Source organism: Sapajus apella, unplaced genomic scaffold (assembly GCF_009761245.1).
Source record: "Sapajus apella isolate SASKATOON/1434 unplaced genomic scaffold, GSC_monkey_1.0 scaffold108, whole genome shotgun sequence".
Taxonomy (NCBI): domain Eukaryota; kingdom Metazoa; phylum Chordata; class Mammalia; order Primates; family Cebidae; genus Sapajus; species Sapajus apella.
Window position 1 is genome coordinate 2414132 of NW_022437048.1, and position 23904 is coordinate 2438035.

The 23904-nt window shown below is 36.3% G+C and overlaps 1 long non-coding RNA gene across 2 annotated transcripts in view; it reads left to right on the plus strand.

Annotated features, from left to right (window-relative positions):
* The window catches only part of LOC116537235, a 54246-nt gene that overhangs the window by 18287 nt on the left and 12055 nt on the right, over positions 1–23904 (plus strand). The window contains exons 1-2 of one of the 2 annotated variants that reach the window (XR_004263034.1): positions 11328–14493; positions 16466–16607. This is a non-coding gene — a long non-coding RNA (uncharacterized LOC116537235). Of the gene's footprint in view, positions 1–11327; positions 14494–16465; positions 16608–23904 lie in introns of those variants that run through there. The other variant, XR_004263033.1, reaches the window with a different exon arrangement.

Consider the following 23904-nt stretch of genomic DNA (forward strand, 5'->3'; position numbering starts at 1 on the left):
AAATTTGAAATACAAGATAATTAATGCATTTTACTTATATTTCACAATACAAAAATCCCAAAACCACGCTTATGTCACCTACTTCCAAGGTCTGAACTCACCCTTAAAACCTTCCTGGATGTTTTTGTTTAAGAAAAATGTAGTTGACTTCTTTACCATAATAGTTTGGATAATTCTGTCATTAAAAATAATCATCACAATTAATTTTTCCTTTCTATAATTTTCATACATCCTCTTCTAAATGAACCATTCTGTCTAAACAGTTCGTTAGCAACATCTAAAAGCTCTATTCATCATTAAATGGCAAGGTAGAATTACCAACAAGGAGGGCCTGGAATAGAGCCAGCTAACCTGCATTGAAACTTGATTTAAAAAAAAAAAAAAAAAAAAAACAGCCACTTTTCTATCTCTTGCACATAATTGGAGCTCAATAATTATGGGCAATGTGTTGATCTACTGAGCTGGATCGGTGGGGAGGATGGATGTGCACAGGATGTTCAAACAGTTTATGGATGATGAGTGAAGTAGGGTACCGTACCTAAAAATGGGGAGATTAGAAATAAAATGTTTTTAAAGATACCCTGAAGCAAAACTTCAAATACTCTGTCATAGCTGTGGACCACTGAGAAACTCACACAGCAGATGGCTCAAGCTAATGCCCAGCTAAAATGAAGTGGTTGCTTTCACAAAAGTACCAGCTTCCCTTCAATGGGAAGAAACAGCTTCAAATGTAGGGCAGTCTGCATTTGTATTTGGTAGGGAAAGAACTGCAACATACAAAAGAAACGTTTTCAACTCAAATGTCATTAAAATAAGCAGGTTCTCTATCTAAATTTCTCCCTTTCTCTTATATTAAACTTATTTCTATAAATGCCTTACTTTATCACTCAAGTTATCAGCAATACCATAGTACCCAAATACATTATAGCATAAGAAGAAGGAAATATATTGAAAAACCTATTCCATAATTCTATCTGATAAAATGTCAAATAAATAGGCTAATGACTTTTTCTAGCCTATGTTTTGTTTAAATCCGTATATCTGCTTCATTTACATTTTTACATTAATCCAATTATTTCAAAATTGTTGACTAGTCATTATCTATAATAATCGAAATCTAGAGTTAAGCATATTTACATTGCCTATATCACCCATACTTCTTATTTTTTTTCCCATGGAGTTCTCATCTAAATAGTTGGATTTCAAATAAAAATAATTTAATATCATAAGAATTGGCAATAAGGCAGAATTATTAAGCAGGAACTCTTAGCTGAATCTTATATTTCAGGTTTTTCCCTTTTTTTTCCTGTCAAAGCCTTTTTAATGTCAGAAATTCTATCCACCCCTATTGCCCTCATGTTCTCACCACCTTCTGATTACCAAAACTTCTCTTTCTACAAAACCAACTGGATGGTGACATGGGAGAGTCACTCCCTTCCCATGAGTTCTAGCCTGAGAGAAGAGTCAGGAGACCTGAAAACAGTAGGAGAGAAGGAAGTCCAAGGAGCTAGAGCAGGAGCATTGTTTTAGAACCAGGCTGGAAATGGTACCTGATTCCTGGTGTACACATGCTGCAGAGGCCACAGCATGCTTGCTGGGCATCTTCAGGGGGCATATTGGAAAAAAACTACTAAACTAAATTATACTAATATGTGATTGAGTTATAATAACTATATTTTTTACACCTTCAATGGTTATGTAGACTTCAAAGAGAACAAAGCAGATGGAGTTGAAGTTTGAGAAATTCAAAGGACACCTATTGGTTTTACTGAGGGAAAGTGTCACATTTCGACACTCCTGGCTCCTTGTCTCCACTCTATTCCTCTCCATAGGGATAGAATATGGTACCTGGTGATGTGGTCATGGGCATTATTCCAGTTTTTTCAACTGGGTAGAATCAGTTCTAGAGATCTTCTGTAAAATATAGTGCCCGAAGTTAACAGGAATTATAGTGCGCTTAAAATTTGTTAAGATGATAGATCTCATGTTAAGTGTTCTTACCACAAACACATAGACACACACACACACACACACACACACACACACACACAATGGGACTTTTGGGGTCAATGGACAAGTTTAGTACCTTAATTATTGTGATAGTATCATGGGTATATGCACATGTCCAAACTTATTAATGGTATACATTAAACATGCATTTTTGATATATCAATTATACCTCAATAAAGCTGCTTAAAAAAAAATGAAATAATCATGTGAAAAGTAAAGAAAGAAATTACCTATTAAAGACCAAAAATCAACAAATTAAGAAACATGTCCCAAGAGCTAATTCCTTGAACACATCAATAAAACAGACTGATGGTGTTCATTAGTAAGAGAAAGAGAAAAAGAGGTAGAGAATGAAGATATTAGAGATTGGCTTTGGAATTTAAAAATTGGAAAAGATATTACATGCATCATAAAATAGAGATTCTCAGGAAATAAATATAAAATTTTTAAGTAAAAATAATGTAAGAAGCTTTATCATGCAACATATTAAAATTTAAATAATAAATAAAGCAAATATATAAAATTATATTAGTGAGGAAACTGAGTTTAAGTAGTAAAGACACTGAGAATATAGAAAATAGAATGGTAGGTTCTCATGTCACATTTTATTCCTAAATAAATTAAAAATGAATTAAATATTTAAATAAGGAGTCAGAAATGTACCAGAATGAGAAATGACTTTTAAATACTTATTCCAAGGTATAAAACACAGAAAGTTTTATATTTTAGACTAAATAAAAATTGAGAATATGTGTAAAGCAAAAAATATTAGAAACCAGGCCAGGTGTGGTGGCTCACACCTGTAATCCCAGCGCTCTGGGAGGCCAAGGCAGGCAGATCACTTGAGATCAAGAGCTTGAGACCAGCCTGGCCAACATGGTGAAACCCCATCTCTACTAAAATTACAAAATGTAGGTGAGCATGGTGGTGCATGCCTATACTCCCAGATACTTGGGAAGCTAAGCCAGAAGAATCGCTTGAATCTAGGAGCTGGAGGCTGCAGTGAGCTGAGATCACACCACTATACTTTAGTCTGGGCAACAGAGCAAGACTTCCTCTCACAAAAAAGAAAAAAAGAAATCATAAACCAAGTGAAAAGGCAAATATTCAACTGAAATAAAACCCACACCCTATATGGCAATGAAATCAATATGTTAAGTATGAATACAATATCTACAAATTGATAATCAACACATAAATAAACTATTAAAAATGGGCTATTAATATGCTACTTATATAAGAAAAAATCCAAATACAAAAATACAAAAAATTGAGAGCAATAAGTTTCAAGACAAAATAGGTGATGGACGAGATACTTGATCTATTACTTTATAAAGTAAAATGCATTCTCTTCATACAAGTAAATATGCATGCAAGCCCCACTTTCTTGTGAGGTCCTTTATTACCAGACCAGGGAAACAAATGGTATCTTGGATATTAGGAAGCTGTCTTCTGTCTCCCCTAAAACCAAGTAAAAAAGGTCCGAGAAAATCAATTGAAGAAATTGGCATCTTAATCCTTAGTTGAGAGTCTTCTTATACAACAAACTGAATGATCTGCACATCCAAGTATTTAAGCAGGAAAGGAAATGAGAAGTCAAGAGAGAAAGTTGGATGGAAGAAGGGACAGAGGGTTTGTAAATTTGTTGTGGAGAAAGTAGACATTATAGAAAGTATCAAGGCCTGAAATACTAGGTTTGTGCCAAATCATGAAAGCAGGTTACCAGACAAATGAAATCCCAAAACAAAAGGCTATACTGACAATTAGAAGGAGAAACTGAGGTGTATTGTAAAAAGTTAGCAGGAAGGAGGTCTGTAAAGTGAGGAGTCCATTCTTACACTGCTATAAAGAAATTCCCTGAGACTGGGTAATTTATAAAGCAAAGAGGTTTAATTGACTCACAGTTTCACATGGCTGAGGAGGCCCCAGGAAACTTAACGATCATGGTGGAAGGGGAAACAGGCACTTGCTTTTCATAGCAGCAGGAGAGAGAGAAGTGCAAGCAGAGGAAATGCCAGACACTTATAAAACCATCAGATCTCTTGAGAACTTACTCTCATGAGAACATCATAGGGCTCACCAGCCCCATGATCCAATCACCTCACACAAGTTCCTTCCTTACACACGAGGGGATTATGAGTATTACAGTTTGCAATGAGATTTGGGTGGGAACACAGAGCCAAACCATATCATCTCTCATGTCAAGGAACTGAACACCAAGGAGATCTCCTATTGGGATCACCCCGAGAGAGGCAACATAAGGAAGCCTTCCACACAAGAGAAGCAATAGCTAGCAGATGTTAGCCAATGTTAGCCAAGCAATAACCTAACCAGAACACCTTTCTTTCTCTCTCTCTCTCTGTCTCTTTTTCTCTCTCTGTTCTGTCTTATATGCTGTAAGATAAAAAAGAAGAGATGCATGAGAGAAAATAAATTTGGAATAGATATGTTAGGAGCAGACTTTGTTTTATCCCTACTTCAAGTTCCCTAAGGGAGAACTATCTGGTACTAGGATAAGAGGAAATGTGCAATAAATTGGATATGCGATTCCACTTTTAAGAACTGGACTTGAATTAACAGGACTTTAAAAAAAAGTAACTGAAAATAATGAGAAAGTTGAGGAACTAGTCAAGATGTCCCTAAGGAATGGAAAAGGGAAATCTGAGAGAGCATAGAAAAAGATAGTTTGACCCCACAAAGTTCAGATTATTCAGTAAGCCTGTTATATGTAACATGGTTCCTAAAATAGTGCATTCCTCTTCACACAGAATTTTCACTTTGGAAATTTATCTGTGGTGACACAAAGGATTATATTGCCAAATATGACTATACAAATCATATGTTTTGTCCAATATGAAACTTCACCAATGATTTAAAGAACACAGGTGAAGAATTCTTTCCTTGATGTGATCTGAAACCCTAAGATGCAGCTTCCAATAATAAAGGACTTTTTCCTAGCACAATAAGACATCATTTGGCTCCAGGTTAATAGATGAAGCACTGGAGCAGTGTACATATTGCTCACATAGAAGCCATTTAGGCTACTTACATCGTTACATGATTTAACATGTAAGGTTCCACAATCTTCCTCAGCTAGCTAGCCACTATAAATCTATAAATATCAGGTTCATTTACCATAAGCTACTTCACCAGAATATTTTTCCCATGAAAAATCTTCATAGATAAAAAATTACCATTTCCCTTCTACTAATAAAATATCATTATTGGGTTTACCAGTAATTCGTATGTTTAGCAAGAGGTAATTTGCATGTTTGACAGTAGAATTAATACAGTTATTCTTTGTTCCTGGACACCCCTAAGACAGAGAGAATAGGGTACAGGACTACTGCAAATCCTTTTCTTTCTAAACTATTGCAAAATAATTGGGTACAATTGCATTGTTTTAGGTATAAGAATGTTTTATTCAAGCAATTGTAAACAACCCAAATAAGTAAGAAACAAAGCTTCTTCAAATAAGTTGTCCATACATTCATATTATAGAATATTCTACAGTCACTATGAATGACAATATGTAGATACATATTTCTGGATGTGAAATTATGGTGATGAATGAGAGTTTAGTGAAAAAGTAGGTTACAATACATACACACAGCATAATACAGGATGATATGAATTTATTAGCACTCAAACATGCATATAGAAAAAGGACTAGAATGCTTCAGAATATATATTAACAAAGTTTATGTATAACATTCATGCTGTCAAATAAATTTGATTCTAAACTTTAGCTCCTTGGTAGTTTTTATAGATTCATAAGGACACATCAAACCAAAAATAGTTTACGCTCCTTATATACATATGACCTAAAGAAATTTTCTAAATCTTACAACTTTCTGCAAAAAAATCTGAAAATCATTATAACCCTCTTGTCTTTCCTAGGCTTTGTTATATAGGGCTCCTCTCTTTTCCAACATTTCCCTGTTTATACATATATAGTAACACATGTCATACGTATGCTCATTCTTTTGCTTTGTCTCTTCTACTAAGCTGGCAATTCTCTTAGGCAGGGGCTACCCCTATCATCCTGATAATGTATCACAACACATGACATACACAATCTATTATAAATAGGTTTTTTTTCTGGTCTGGTAAGGAAGAAGAAAGAAGATAGAGAGAGTACTACAGGACATTATACTATATATTATGGGATGCAGTAATTATCTGCAGTCTTAAAAATTTAAGTTAGAAAAATAAGACTGCTATAATTTGATTCCCATATTATAAGGCAGAGTTCCTACAGGGGCAGAGTAACTGTTAACCAGTATCTTCTTTTCCTTTTCTCTTCTTATCTTGCTCCCAACCTAGTCACTCCAGGGGAGGAGGACTGCATCCATTAGATATACATTCTCCAAGAACAGAAACCCAAGTAAGAGTAGTTTAAGTCAACAGAGAATTATTATTCATATATTACAAGAAGTCTGAAGGTTAATAGTGACTGGTATTTGTTCCTCTTTTTAACATTAACAAGAAACCAAAATCTTTCTCTTTTTATACTCTTCCAACCTTAGCCTATTTGTTTGGGACCTTATTGTTGGCATGATAATTGCTGAACTTTGAATGCTTATCTACATTTCAGGGAGAAAGAGGTAAAAGGTACAGAAGTAAAAGGGCATTCTAGATGAATGGATTATATTTTATCAAGAATTTAAAAGCATTTTGGGAACTTCCACCAAGATGAGAGGCATTAAAAATTCACTGGACAGAAAAAGCATCCTGAAACCATAGCTGGGTGGAAAGAAGCGAGAAAGAAGAGCATTGTATTGGCCAGGAAAACATGGCAGCTACATTTGTTAAGTTGCTTAGTTGTTGCCTGGAACATTTCATAGATTATAAATATTGGTGGGCAGTGGTATCACGCTTTAAAAGTTACAAACCCATAATCAGCTTCTTCTCTTGAAATTAGTGATTCTTACTTCCATGTAATAAGCAGACTTGTCCAGGACTGGTTTCCCCTATTTGTGCTCAACCATGCCCTTTTCTTCTCTATTTCCTTTATATGATGTAGTTCTGTGAGTAAGCTGGCTTAAGACCTGCCCATGACAAACCATACAAGTTTGCCTATCTTTACCTTGTTTCTTACATGTAGATAGCCAAAGAAAAACAATTTTTAAGATTCTATTAAAGAGGATGAGGAATCCTAAGAGACCAACTTAAACTGAGACATAATTCTCTTTGTCCTTCCAACCTTTAGTAACATTTTTACTGGAGATAAGAGGTACTAACCATATCACTCATAAAGAAAACAGTATTTCCATTTTCACTGGTATGATTTTCAGGGATCCTGTGAGCAGCAAGGAAAACTGGCAAGTTTCAACAATTTTAATATGTTCTCTTTATAATATCAGCAATTCTCCTCACACCCCAATTTCTAACAGATCCATAATAGGCATGCAGCAATTGGACCCATAAAGGCACAGGCATATTTGAGTATTCTGAACCAGCAGATAGTAAATATATAACTATTTACAACACAAGTTATTTTAAGTATGTTGATCCTATAAACGGGTTCTTGTATGCAAAAAAAAAAAAAAAAAAGTTTAAAACATTGTCCTAAATTGGAACAAAACAGATTTTTTAAAAATCAAAGAAATAAGTATGTTTTCCTGGCCAGATATTCTAAAATGTTACAGAGAATTAGGGGCTATATAAGAACAAAGAAGCAACCATGAAAACCAAATTATACTAGTGGGGTAGAAAGAAAATACACATCTGAGGAAACAGATGTAGCAATATATAGAAACATTCAAACTTAGATTCTTGAGAGTGATATATAAAATATGTAAGATACATGCATATAAAGGATATGTTACATCACAAAGAAAGGCAAAACTCACAAAAGTTGAGGCTTTTGAAATCGTTATATCATAACAATATTTTTATATTATGACAAATCAAATAATTTTTAGTTTATACTCTACTACAAAAGAGAAGGTGTTTTCTGTCGATGTTGGTGAATAGCATACTGTTAATAAATGTCAGGAAGGAAACTAGTGTCATCTCCTATTTTGTTGACCTTTTTATCTTCAAGGAAAACATTTGTTGGAATGGGAAGTATAAGGATAACAATGATGAGAAGAAATTAAAACTGGGATATGTGGCCCTATCAGAAGAGGACACTTTACGCTCTTATTGGTGGCTCCCAAATGCTAGCCTGCAGATTGACTACAGAAGGCCAGAAATGGATAGAGATGCTCAATGAGGAAAAAATATTAAGTTTAAAAGTCCAGAGGAAAGATTCTAGTTTGCCTAGGTCAAAGGACAGCAAAAAGGCCACTGGAGCTAGAAGGGTGTGAGCCAGTGTGAGAGAAACAGAAAACGCCGGGGGAAAGGTGGGCAGGGATCAGCTCTGTAGGAACAAAAGAGGTTTATAATAAGGACACTTTATTCTCATTGCATTGAGAATCCAATGAAGAATTATGAGCAAAACACCTGCTTTAATATTAATAAAGTTTAAAAAACTTTTATTATTGGGGGAAAAGAAGATGAACAAAATTTATTATCCAACCCAATAAATTAAAGTCAGCTAAACATTAATTTGTTAAGGTGGCAGCAATGAAGATAGTGAGAACTTGACAGTCTAGATATGTTTTATAAGTGTAACCAAAAGAATTTAGGATAAGTAGGATATGGAGGGTGAAGAAAAGAAAGAACTCAAGGAATATTCCTAGACATCTGGCATAGCACTTAGGTAACTGGTGGTGCCATTTTCTGAAATGAGAAAATCTGAGAAATTAGTATGTTTGGCGGGGGAGGGTGGGGAAAGTGAGAAGACAGAATTCTATTTTGGACACATTTTCAAAGACGGAATTCTATTTTGGACATATTAAATTTGACATGTCTGTTAGACAACAAAGCAGAGATGTCAAGTAGACAATCAGTTACACATGTCCAAAGTGCAGGGAGAGTTTGAGGCTGGAGTTGAAAATTGGGAAGGTCATCACAAAAGAAAACTTTAGAGCCATGGGACTGGAAGAGATAATGTCAGGGATGAGTGGAGATGAGAACTTCTTGAGGAACGAACCTTGGGCACTCCAACATGTATATAGATCAAGTGAGCAAAGGAGAGCAGGAACTACCAGACAAGTGGGGGCACCAGAAATCATATAAGGTAGGTATTCCAAGAGCAGGATGGAGTAGTCAGCTGTATTAAGTACTTGAAATTCATGAAATAAAATGAGAAATGAGAATCAATCACTGGACTTAAAAGAAAAATGACCTTGTCAAGGGTATTTTAGTGAAGGGTGATGTGAAAGCCGATTCAAATGAAGGGACAAAGAGAAAATTAGGAATGGAAAAGTGTTTTGAAAAAAAAATCACAATAAAAGAAAGTAGAAAAAAAGATAATACAGGCAAGGGGCATAGGGCCACAAAGAAGGTTTTGTGTTTTTTTTTTTTAATTTTAATGATTTTTTTTTGCAGTACATTTGGATGTAAATAGAAATGCTTCAGAAGCAAGAAAAATATTCATTAACCTATACTGCAGATTTTAGTTTCCAAAAACTGTAATAATATTTCCTATCCCATGTGCTTTTCTACAATGAGACTTTGACACTTGTCTCATCAAGAAGGGTAGTTGATGTTCCTTCCCCTCAAATCTGCACAGTTTTTGACTAGCATATAATCAAAACAATCAGCAGAATGGACGCTCTGTGAAGCATCTTTCTGTTCTGTGGCTAGGACAGAAAAGGAAATGAAACTTACTCCTGGATGACTGGAACCCTCCCACTGAACCCCTAAATTGCTTTGTAAGCATTCTGACTGCCCTGAAACTACTGTGATATGAGGAAGCCCAAAGCAACCCAGGCAGAGATACTGCAGAGAGAAATTTTGAGATTTTGTTAAGTGAGAGAAACACTAGTCATTCCCAAGCTGCTCCTGACTTCCTAGCTCCAGCCATGGTCTGAATACTTCAGATGAGGGATCCTGGGTCAGAGAATACCTGATCCACATGACCTATACTAGATAAGAGAATGCTTGTTTTAAGATATAAGTTTTTGGATGATTTGTTAAGCAGCAATAGTACTTAAAGAAAGAAAGGAAAAAAATTCAGCATAATTTTACTGAGTAAATCAGAAGGATTGAAAATCAATGCATAAATATAGAGTTTACCCATGGTATAAAGTAGATAAGCAACAAATATGTCTACGGATGTATAGAACTGGCAGATTTCATGGTAAAATGATGAGGTATTTGTCTTCTGATTGCTTCTATGTTCTCGAAGCTGTAAGAAAATAGCCATAATGCATAGCAAAAAGGTGAACGTGGTGTCAAAATAGGAAATAGAAGAAGATGTGAAATAATGTTTCAAAAGATTAAGAGGGTGAACTGATTAGGGAAATGGAGTAGAATAGCCAGGCAGTCCTGAGAAAACACAGGTTTGTGATTATGATTTTTAAATGAACTAGTCGGTACATTTGTGTGCAGCCCTCCGGCTGTGTTTTGCTGTGAAGTTGCAGGCATGGCTGAAAGAAGGGCTTACCCAGTGTTGGTATTTTACGTTACCAGGCAATATGGAGAATGAGAGAGGCAAGGGTCATGGCAAAACAAGGCAATATAATCTGGTAAGAAGAAAAGATTTCCAGGGTTATAGTGCAGAGTTAAAAAGGTAGCACAGAGTAAAAAAAAAAAAAAATGTATAAGGTATTACAAAATAGGCAAGCCAGAAGTATTTGATGGTCAGAGAGTGGAATTACTGAAATCAAGGTTTTGTGGAAATTGCCATTCTTGGTAATGATGAAGTTCAGAGAATGCCATAGGGATGCATGGTTGAAGATATGTAGAGGGCATAATAATTGGGGTTAAAAGCAGTCAAGCAACTGAGGGTCCAGGATTTTAGACAAGCTGTTTGCAATATGAGTGTTCAAGAAGTGTAGATGGAGCTGTTGTCATGTTCCTCAAATAATCTGAGGGTTTTGACAAAAAGCAGGACAGATGGTGGTCTGGGAAAAACAATGAAAAACAGGAGGACATCTAATCTACCTCTGATACCCACGGTACATGAAATATGGAATAAAAAGCTGTCACAATTCAAAGAGCTATATCTAAAAGGATATCTGAGCTTATTTTAGAGCAAAAGGTGATTACCTATTAAGAGAAATAGTTACAGGAGATTTTGTAAAGAGCACAGTGAAAGGTGTGGGCAAATGGGGAAAGAAGAAAGACTGATTCAGATTAGGGAACACACAGCCACGTAGAGCTGAGATCATGATGGAGTCTTGGGCCTAAATGGATAATTTTTTATATATTTAATATAACATTTGAAATAAATAATTGTATATCAAATATTTCATATCTTTAAGATAACATTTGAAATCAAATAATTGTAGAATCATCTCTGACCAGACTGAATATGAAAAGAGAGAACAGACAAATCTAAAAAGGCTTGTTTTGATTGTTGAGATCACTTAAACTCCATCTGTATACAAAATTGTGAACTTTAATTACTGTTCGGTAGAAGAAAACTAGGAAAGTCAAAAAGGCTAATTAAAATTTACATAAGTACAATATAAGATAAATGAGTAAAACCACAAAACACATATTTTCTCCACTCAACTGGGGTTGCTACTGGTCAAGATTGAAAGAATTCTTTTTAAAGTCACGCATTTATTTGCCTGATACTTTGCCACTGTCTGGCACCAAAAGAATATAATTCGAAGTGAAAATTGTGTCTGTCATTCAGAGTTTTTGACTACACAAGACTAAACATCTGCATATTTGGATGAATGCCTGGCTTTCTAATTCACTAACTGAGAGGAGATGCACCATTAGTTGTTATCCTGAGCATCAAGAAGGTTAATTCATTATGCATATCAGATATCAGTGTACTTCTTTGGGGTACATTTATCTTATCATCTAAGATTATGTTGATTTTATTTAGATCATATCCAAATAAAGGATAATTAAACTGCTATGTGACAGGAAATAATCCACTGTTAGGGAATTCTGCAAATATAAAATTAACTCCCAGGATGACCTTCAGGGTACAGGAGAAAAGAAGAAAGGAGCAAGAACGTGAGGCCAGTATCAATCCTCTCTTAGTAAATAGCATTGTGAGTTCTGTCAAGTAATTTAAAATGGGGTCCTCAAACCCTGGACCAGGGACTGCTACTGATCCATGGACTGTTAGGAACTGGGCCCCACAGCAGAAGGTGAGCTGTGGGCAAGAAAGCGACACTTCATCTGTTATTTACAAGCACTCCCCATCACTCACATTAACCAGCTGATCTCCACCTCCTGTCAAAATAGGGGGTGAGGAATCAGATTCCAATAGGCGCACAAACTCTATTGTGAACTGCACATGTGAGTGATCCAGGTTGCTGCTCCTTATGAGAATCTAATGCCTGACGATCTGTCACTGTCTCTCATCATCCCCAGATGGGACTGTCTAGTTGCAGGAAATCAAGCTTAGGGCTCTGACTGATTCTATATTATGTTGAGTTGCATAATTATTTCATTACATATTACAATATAATGATAATAAAGTACACAATAAATGTAATGTATTCGAATCATTGCAACCCGCCATCCCGGGAAAACTGTCTTCCAAGAAACCGGTCCCTGGGCCAAAAATGTTGGGACTGATTATCTAAAGCCCTGTGCCTCAGTTTCCTCATCTACAAAATAGAATTTAAAATTCCTAATTTACATATTTCTACATATGATTATAAGTTTAATGATTAATTAGTGGTTAAGAGTGTAAGCTCTGAAATTAAATATGCCTGATTTGAAATCTAATTATCACTAACTTTATAAATTAGGCATGCTTCAGTTTCCTCACCTCAAATTGTTACAAAGTTTCTAAGTACTAAGTAAATATGCATCCTGAATGCTTAGCACAGTGTCTGGCACTCTGTAAGCAACCAAGAAATATGTGTTTTGGAAAATCAAAGAAACATGTTCCAAGTAACTTGGAAAATGTAGAGAGCCATAGACTCTACTATTTCTCACGTTTGAGATGCCAGAACGTATAAGCCACACCCTATTTTCTAAACTCTCAGAGTTAAAATGAACAAAAATTCATTAACGCAGGCATGAACAAAAACTATATGTATATTCTTTTCTTTCTTTACTTGTATGGCTTTTTTTTCTTTCTTAAATTATTTTAACACCTTTCCAGAGATAACCTAGAAATCCCTAGAAATCAACCCAGACTTCTATACCAAAGGGATCAAACTGGAGGCCAAATTTAACCTGGAAATATGCTTCCTATATTTCAAAGTGCTTAAAAGCATTACCCTAAAATAGAACATTTGGAGTTTTCCAATAATTTTTTTTTTCCTGGCTTCACTTTAAACAATTAGAAAATCTGGTAGCCTTCAGCACACGTACTCATATGAACAAAGCTGCTGAAATATAAGAACAAATTCTTTTAATAGAGATTTGCAAACTCTTCATTTCTCACAGTCCTCACCTGTTATAATTTTTCTGATACCATGACTCATACCAGTCATTGTTTATTATCATATATACCCAATTATTTTTCTTATAGCAAAGAAACTGTTGTCTGTACCCATGTATCTATCTAAAGCTGGAATAAGAAAGTTCAATCTTTAGGCTACAAGTTTCTAAAAAAAACAAAAAGGGTGACAAAAATTTTTTTATATTTTAAGACTGTTGAGACCCATTTCTTAATCTTTTTACTGAAGTCTGACATACATACAGAAGACGACATAGATCATAAGTTCAATGACTATTCATAAATTAAACCTATTTATGTATAATCAGCACCCAGGTCAAGAAACAAAACATTACCAGCCCCTAGAAGCCTGCTTTTTTGCCTCCTTCCATTCACTGTTCCCACAAGAAGAATACACTTGTATAGCAAGCTAATATGTATAGTCACCTAAATGCTGAAAATCTATTTAGTGTAGCATAGATTTGTTTTGTCTGTTTGAACTTTATGAAAATGGAATCACACAGAATGTACTCTTGTATTACTGACTCCTTTTGCTTAACATCTTGTTCATTAGATTAATTCATGTTGTCATATGTAGTTACAATTTTATTGATGCATTTGTAAGATACAAAGCTTGCTATGTCCTCCTTAACTTATATGACCTGCTAGTCCCTATTAGCCATGAAGTTTTACCCCAATCTAAATGTACATTTTTCTTTAAGAAGCATTTCCCCTACAATTCTCCTGATACCTCAACATCCCTTGGCCTTTCTACAACAATTTGACTCCCTGGCCAGTGATTTAAATTTTCAAAGGGTCTTCCTTGCTCAAGCAGTGACAAAGTTATGCAGTCACCTACGACTTGATATTCTTTCCTGTCACTAAACTACTTGCCCTCCAAGTTCCCCTTCTTTTCAAATATACCTGAATTATCTTTAATTGCCAAAAAGGGAAGTGATTTTTTTTGTTCCTGCTTTCTATGTTGCTGCTTTGTCTGTTCTTGATGAAGAGGAAGTAGTATTCAAATATCACAGCTTCTTTGTGCAACAGCCTAGAATCAGTGCTTTGTAAGTGAAAGTAACGTTTTTGGTGTATTTTGAATGATAAAATATGTTGCATCTGACAGGTGGCCATCATCAATTACTGATATCACATGACTAATTACCCAAGATTTTTCAGGAGAATAAAACTAGTGATTCCCAACCACAAAATTATAATCTGTTCAGACATTTAATAGCTAATAACAAATCTTTTGCTTAACACACCCACACATGGTATATGAGTGATTTTTAAATGCTCCTTTGGAAAAATTAGGATATCAGGATTCAAAGTATTATTTGGGCAACAAAGAAAAAAATAATTGCATTTGCCATCAACCAAGAATAATTTCACTGGGAATTATTTACTTCATATTTTCCCTTGAGATTTTTAATAGGCTTTTAAAGCAAATGCTGAGCTAGAAACTAATCCAAGAAATAAAGAAAGCCAAGGGGAAAAAGTAATAATAATAGACAGTTGTACTTGATTGTTTCTATGGTCAGGGCATCCTCCTGAGTGACAGATAATTCATCTCCTGTCAGTTTCCATTGCCTAGAGATCATGCTGAGCATTGTTATCAGCAAAACCTCCACAAAATGAAGCATTTTCAAACAGGAAACCAGATGTGATGGGGTCAGGCCCTGCATGTGATGGGGATATTTGGGTTAATGATGATTGATGCCATATCACATTTCATAAAGTACATGCTTGCCAAATCAGGTATTTTTCCCGTCACATAGGAGCAGTTGCTGAATTCCTTTACGGTAAAGCACCAAGGTCAAAGAGGAAGGAGTGAACACAAAATAACCTACTTTTTATTAGAAAGGTGGCATCATACAACTTAGATAATCATGTTGCGTATTGTATAACATTTGCATGGTAATCTGTCCTAAATGTCTTTTATTTATCTGGGAAATCTAAAACATTTCCATGTTTGTATACCTACAACATACAAAAGGTTTTTGTTTTTTGTTTGTTTGGGGTCTATTTTTAACTTTGTTTTTCCAAATTAACGTATTAATTACATTAGCTATTTCCTTACTTTTTCATCACATATGTCATGATTTGGGGAAAAATAGTCACCCAAAATACAAATGTGTAATCAAACAGCACTGCCTTCTATTTGATGGTACATGTAAAGGTAGTGATTTAATTACCAATCTTGCTTTAGTAAGAAGTAGGCTTTCTTTCATTTGTGTGATATTTTTACATGGGCATATATTTAGATTCTCTCAGAGGATGATTTTCAAACATGCTCAAGGGAAAAAGAGCCCTCACTATTTAATCTTAGAAATAAATCTTTGCAAAACCATTATGCTGTTGTTTTAGAGCTTGATGTTTTCAAAGGAAGGATAATAAATGTTACAACTATTCTAAAATAGCTCTGGAAAGCTTAATAGTTATTATGATGTCGATATATTTACAAGGACCTTAAAGCATTCATGGTTTTCTACAGCTATTGGTATATAATCAATTTTTTCAAACTAGGCATAATATTTCACAAAGGCTTATAGTCAGAGCTGCTGTGGAAGCTTGTATGGTTGACTTTATATTCCTTCCCTATAATTAAGACCTAGCTGGTGGAAAGTAATTGGTAGCAAATAGTTCTGAAATTCTAGGTGCTAAATAAAAAGCAGAACCACATTGTCAATGGTACACTGGGAATTATTGATCTAATAAAATTTAAGAGTGTAAAGACTAATTTTATGTATCAACTTGACTGACCCATGACAGGCCCAGATATTTGGCAAAATATTAGCTCTGGGTGTCTCTATGAGGGTGTTTTATAGATGAGATTAGCATTTTAATCAGTAGACTCAGTAAAACAGATTGCTCTCCTCAATGTGAGTGGGCATAATCTAATTTTTTGAGGGCCTGAGTAAAACAAAAAGATAGCTGAAGGGAGAATTTGCCTTTTTCTCTCTGCCTGACTGTTGAACTGGGATATTGGTCTTTTTCCCTTGGACTGGGATGTACACCCTTGGATCTCCTTGTTCTTAGGACTTTAGGCTCTACTGGGAACTACACTGCTAGTTCTCATGGTTTGGGGTTCTTCAGACTTGAATTGGAAATATACCACCAGTTCTCCTGGGTCTCCAACTTGCCAAATGAAGAGCATGGGACTTCTCAGCCTCATCATCATGTGAGTCAATTCCTTATAATCTTCTCTTCTCTCATTTTTCTCTCTCAAATACTTTTTTGCTTGTGTTTTTCTGGAGAACCCTAACTAATCAAATTTTGGTACTGAGATGTGAGATGCCGTTGTAACAAATACCAAAACATGTGACAATGGCTTTGGAACTGGGTAATGAATAGAGACTGAAAGGGTTTTGAGGTACATGCTAGAAATATGAGCATTCAGGGCAGTTCTGGTGAGGGTTCAGATGGAAATAAGGAACATGTTATTGAAGACTGAAGGAAAGAAGATCCATGTTACAAAGTGGCAAAATACTCGGCCAAATTGTATTCCAGTGTTCTGTGGAAAATAAAACTCAGGAGAGATGAAACAGAATATTTAGCTGAGAAGATTTTTAAACAATGGGTTGAAAAAGTGGCATTGTTCTTCCTGATCAATTTTGGTAAGATGCAAGACAAGAAGAATTAATTAAAGAAGGGATTAAGTAAAGAGGAACCAGAGCTTAAAGATTTGACAAATTCTCAGCCTGTCCCTATTGCAAAAATTGAGAAAACAGGTTAGCAAGAGAATAACAAGGGTGTGGCTGACCAACTATTTGATAGGAAGATTAGCAGGAGTGTGAACCACAGACGCCATCAGCCATCTCAATAACGGAAGCCAGAAATAGACATGTAATTATACCAGCAGAAACACTGCCAGCTGGAATCGAAAAGAAAAAAAAAAAAAAAAAAAAACAGAACAAGTTCTAATGTTCTATAGCACTCTGGAGTGACTATAATTAACAATGATTTATTGTATATTTTTAAATAACTAGAAGGGCAGATTTTGATTATTCCCAACACAAAGAATTGATCAGTGTTTTAAGTGATGAAAATGCCAATTACCTTGATTTGATCATTATACATTGTATACATGTATGGAAATATCACACTGTACCCATGCATATGTATAATTATTATGTGTCAATAAAAAATAATAAAAGAAAATAGAGAAAATAAGAAAGAATAAAGGCAGGTGTTGAACATGTGTTAAAGGGAAGAAGGAGCCCAAAAGTGATTTAGAGATAATCAGGACTACTATTCCTACCACAGGCCCAGAGTGCTTAAGCTCAGGGGAAAAGCTGCTTTCACGTTGTTTCAAAGGTTGGAACTGCCACCCGGCACAGCACAGCCACCTGAGGGTGAGGGAGATCGTCTCAGAGAGCCAAATAGGTAGCATTCCACTGATCTAAAAGGCCCTACTGACACTGGGGCGACACTTCCAACCCAGTGAGTCTGGAGGGCAGAGCACGGAAATAAAGCAGATTATTCTTGAGCCTTAAAATGTAATGGAACTGGGTAATGGATAGAGGCTAAAAGAGTTTTCAGGTGTATATTAGAAATATGAGCATTAAGGGCAATTCTGGTGAGGGTTCAGATGGAAATGAGGAACATGTTATGGGAGACTGCAGGAAAATGGAAAGTGAACTCTGTGGAAGGTAGAGCTCAGTGGAAGGTAGAACCCATGAGAGATGAAACAGAATATTTAACTGGATTGTGAACTTGCTTGGGATCTCCCATCTCTTTCTTCTGATTTATTGCTTTTGGAATGGGAATACCTGTTCTGTGCCTATCCCACCATTGTGTTTTGGAAACACATAGTTGTCCATTTTCACAGGTTCACAGCTGGAGAGACATTTTGCCTCAGGGTGAATTGTATCTCAAGTCTCACTTATATTAAATTTAGATGATATTTAAATAAGGCTTTGGATGTCAGACTTAGAGTTAATACTGGAATGAGTTAAGAATGGTGGAGGTGTTGGGATGATTTGATTAATGTATTTTACATGCAAGAAGACATGAAATTTGGGGGTCCAGGGGCAGAATGTTATGGAGAGAATGTTTCTGTCCTTTCCTAAAATTCATATGTTTTAACTCTAACTTCCAATGTGATGATATCTGAGGTGGGGCCCTTGGGAGGTGATTAGATTTAGATGAGGTTATGGGGGTAAGGACCCCTAATTGGATTAGTATCCTAATAAGGAGAGGAAAAGACTTTCTTGAACTTTCTCTCTCTCTCTCTCCTTCCTCCTGCTATTTGAGGGCATGATAAGGTAGTTGCCTGCAAGCTAGGAAAGAGACCCTCACCGGAAACTGAATCTGTCAGCAGCTTGATCTTGGACTTCCCAGCCTCCAGGACTGTAAAAAATAAATATCTGTTCTTAAGCTATCCAGACTATGGCATTTTATTATACAGCAATCCAGCTTTTCTAAGACAAAAAGAAAATCCCACCCCAAACCTTGTTAAGTAGGAGTTATTAGAAATCTCCCTATGTAATTAGAGCACATGAGGGAACTGAGGTCAGAAGAGATTCATGAGATCACAAAGATTAAAGCAAAAAATTGACAAACCTCTTTGAGGCATCAGCCTTAGGTCCCTACTTACACGCTTTAAAAGAGTAAACATTAAATACTTAACGTGTTCAAATCCTTCAAGCAAAGGATTCCTGATAAATTCCTGAGAGGGATTGCCAAGAGGCCAAATAAATAACTGACCACAGAAGATAACTGTTTGAATTCACTTGTGAGTACTGTTTTTAAGGCTCTGCACATCTCTATTTTGGAATAATTATTTTGGGAACAGACTTATAATAATAGTAGACATATCTATTTCTGTCTTCATTCAGGGAAGTGCCTACCTAAGTAACCTGTTTAATAAAATATAAACAGAACTCATTCCCTGTTTAGGGTAATGATAATCAAATTATATCTTAATTATATACTGCAAAAAGGTATTTTCATGACATTTTTAAGGATATATCTGCTCAGATAGTACCAGAAGTACAGAAAACAAAGTCTTTCAAATTTGTTTCCAAAAATCACTGACAGACAGGCTTCCAAAGTACAAAAGCAGCAGAGTATTCATAGTCTCCCACCAGAGGCATGGGGGGGAAAATGAAATTTTTCTCTCTCATGGCTCAAGGTGAAACTGCTCAAACTTGAAATTAACATGAAAAATGGTTGAGGGAAGAGTTAGCATAGAAAAGTACCATGAGCATTATTTTCCCCTGAATCCCTCTCTTTTCCACAATGGCATCTTGTCCAAAATAAAACTGACAAGCCTAATAGACACTGTTGCAAGCCACATTTGCTGAAGAAATAATTTTTTAATTCCTTCAAATGTATTCTAAGACATCAGCCATTCTGAACACAGAATAGTTCTGTATAACTCATAAAAATCTAATAGTCTGGTATATGTTGTCTAAATCTAAGTCTAAACATATATTGCACCACTATACTTGTTTAACTTTTCCTAGGAAGAGTACATTATATGCTTGGTGAAAGGAAATCTTTTAGTGTTTTCAATAATAAATCCATACGCACATAAAAGGAAGCTACAGATGATGAGCTTCACAATTCAGAGGAATGAGGAACAAGAATAGGAAGGTATTTGATTTGCATATCTTTTATACTATTCACACAAGCATATCAAAACCTCACAACAATATTCCAGAGAAAAAAAACTACATATATATATATGGAAAGTAAGAACCAGAAAAATCAAATAGCTTGTACATGTTATGCAAATATACAAGTTCTGCATCAGAATTGCAAATTGAGATACCCAAGACAACTCACATCAAAAGCAGCCCCTTAATAAAATCCCACAAAACCTGTTTTCTTTGGGTTTTGTTTATATTATTTATTTACGTTTTGAGACAGAGTCTCACTCTGTCACTCACGCTGGAGTACAGTGGCTCAATCATGGCTCACAGCAGCCTCAACCTTCTGGGCTCAAGAAATACTTCTACCTCGTCCCTGGATAGCAGGGACTATAGGTACATGCCACCCAGCTAATTTTTATATACTTTTTGGAGATGGGGTTTCACTATTGTATCAGTCTGTTCTCACACTGCTATGAAGAAATACCCTAGAATGGGAAATTTATAAAGAAAAGAGGTTTAATTGACCCACAGTTCTACATGGCTGGAGAGGCCTCGGGAAATTTACAATTATGGCAGGAGGTACCTCTTCACAGATCAAGAGGAGAGAGAATTGAGTGCCCAGTGAAGAGGAAAGCCCCTTATGAAACCATCAGCTCTTCTGAGAACTAACTCACTTTATTGAGAACAGGGTGGGGGAAACCACACCTGTGATTGAATTACCATCACCTGGTCCCTCCCATGACACATGGGGATGATGGGAACTACAAGTGAAATTGAGGTTTGCGTGGGGACACAGCCAAACCATATCATTCCACTCCTGGTACCTCCCAAATCTCATTGCCTCACAATTCAAAACACAATCATGCCCTTCCAACAGTCCCCCAAAATCTTAACTCAAAATTCTAAGTCCAAAGTCTGATCTGAGACAAGACAAGTCACTTCCAGCTATGAGTCTGTAAAATCAAAAGCAAGTTAGTTATTTCCTAGATACAAGGAGGTATAGTCATTGGGTAAATATACTTGTTCCAAATGGGAGAAATAGGCCAAACAAAGGGGCTACAGGCTTCATGCAAGTCCAGAATCTAAAAGGGCAATCATTAAATCTTAAGTTCCAAAATGATCTCTTTGACTCCATGTCTCACATCCAGGACACACTGATGTAAGAGGTAGACTCCCACAGCATTGGGCAGCTGTGCCCCAGTGGCTTTGCATTGTACAGCCCCACTCCCTGCTGCTTTCAGGGCTGTTGTAGAGTGTCTGTGGCTTTTCCAGGTGCATAGTGCAAGCTGTTGGTGGATCTACCATTCTGGAGGACGGTGGCCCTTTTCTCACAGCTCCACTAGGCAATGTCCCAGTAGAAACTCTATGTGGGGGCTCTGACCCCACATTTCTGTTCTGCTCTTCCCTAGCAGAGGTTCTTCATGAAGGTTCTGCCCCTGAAACAAACTTATGCCTTTACATCTAGGCATTTCCATACATCCTCTGCAATCTAGGTGGAAAGCTTAATTCTTGACTTCTGTGTACCTGCAGACCCAATAACATGTGTAAGCCACCAAGGCTTGGAGCTTGTACCCTCTCAAGCAATGGCTTGAGCTCTATGCTGGTCCCTTTTAGCCATAGCTGGAGCTGAAGCAGCTGGGATGCAGAACAGCAGTCCCAGGGCTGCATAGATCAGAGGGGCCCTGGGCCTGGCTCAAAAAACCACTTTTCCCTCCTAGGCCTCTGGGCCTGTGATGGGAAGGGCTGCAGTGAATATCTTTGACATATCTGGAGACATTTTACCGATTGTCTTGGTGGTTAACATTAGGCTCCTCGTTACTTATGCAAATTTCTGCAGCCAACTTGAATTTCTCTCTAGAAAGTGGGGTTTTCATCATTCTCAGCAAACTAACACAAGAACAGAAAATCAAACACCACATGTTCTCACTCAGATGCGGGTGTTGAACAATGAGAACACATGGACACAGGGAGGGGAGCATCACACACTGGGGTCTGTCGGGGGAAATAGGGGAGGGACAACAGGGGGGTGGGGAGCTGGGGAGAGATAGCATGGCGAGAAATGCCAGATATAGGTGATGGGGAGGAAGGCAGGACATCACACTACCATGTGTGTACCTATGCAACAATCTTGCATGTTCCTCACATGTACCCCAAAACCTAAAATGCAATTAAAAAATAAAATTAAAAAAAAAGAAAATGGGGTTTTCTTTTTTATTGCATAATCAGGTTCCAAATTTTCCAAAGGTTTATGTTCCACTTCCTCTTGAACACTTTGTGCCTTAGAAATTTCTTCAACCAGATCCCCTTAATCATTTCTCTCAAGTTCAAACTTCCACAGATCTCTAGCACTGGGACAAAATGCCACCAGAGTCTTTGCATAGAGTTAAAATATGGTTAAATAAAGGTAAAATAAAAGCTACCTTTATTCCAGTTCTCAAGAAGTTCCTCATCTCCATCTGAGACCACCTCAGCCTGGACTTCATTGTCCATATCACTATGAGCGTTTTGGTCAAAGCCATTCAACAACTCTCTAGGAAGTTTCAAACTTTTCCACATTTTCTGTCTTCTTCTGAGCCCTCCAAAGGGTTCCAGCCTCTGTCTATTACCCAGTTCCAAAGTTGCTTCTACATTTTTGGGTATCTTTACAGCAGTGCCTCACTCATAGTATCAATTAACTGTATTAATCTGTTCTCACACTGCTGTGAAGAAATACCTGAGACTGGGTAACTTACTAAGAAAAGTTTAATTGACTCATAATTCTGCATGGCTGGGAAGGCTTCAGGAAACATAATCATGGAGGAAGGCACCTCTCCACAGGGTGGCAGGAGAGAGAAATGAATGCCCAGTGAAGGGGGAAGACCCTTATAAAACTCACTATCAAAAATACAGGACGGGAGAAACCACTCCTGTGATTCAATTATCTCTACCTGGTCCCTCCCATGACGTGTAGGGATTATGGGAACCACAACATAGCCAAACCGTATTAGCTATGTTGCCCAGGCTGGTCTCGAACTCCTAGCCTCAAGTGATCTGCTCACCTTGTCCCCACAAATTGCCAGGATTATAGGCATGAACCATCATGCCTAGCCTGGTTTTATTTTTAAAATTAAAATATATTTTTATTAAATTAATGCATACACATTGCTAAAAGTCAAACCATACAAAAAGACCCACGATTAAAATGATTGTTCTTTCCTTCTCTTCCCTACTTTTGTTTACCTTTGCTGCCAAGAATGTACGTTTTTATTGTCATTGGTTTTAGTTTTTCCTGTGATTCATGAATTTAGACCTTATTCATTACCTTTCTACTGAGCTATACAAGGATGTAACTTTACAACAATGTCTATTACCTCTCACCCTCCACTTTTCCCAAAATGCTAATATTATTAATTTCTCTAAGTTTATAAACTAACTAATCCACTTATAACTTTATTACTTATCTTAAATAATATAAATAATTGTTTTTATACCCCAAGGCTATTTGTTCCTCTACCTTTTCCTTGACTTAACTTTTCCTGTCTTATAGATTTTAATTTTGATCATCTTTACGTTTTATATTTTATATTTATGTTTTGATCTCAAGTATTTTCTGTCTAATCCTAGAGTCACAAACTGTCAGCTGCAAACCATCTAGGGTTCAAAAAATGTAGTGTGAGCTGGAGAAATAAATTTGAAACTTATAAGATGCTTAAATCTATGGAAATAAATATAAGTTATCTAAAAGGAATGTATATAACAAAAAGGCAAAAGAAGACAACCTTGAGCTTCATGGAGAGTTAGGGTTTGGGTAGAGGAGGAACCCAATGAGGGGGAATGAAAAAGAGATTGAAAACAAAGAATATAAGCCAGAAGAGTGTGATGAAAATTAAGAGGTGCTAG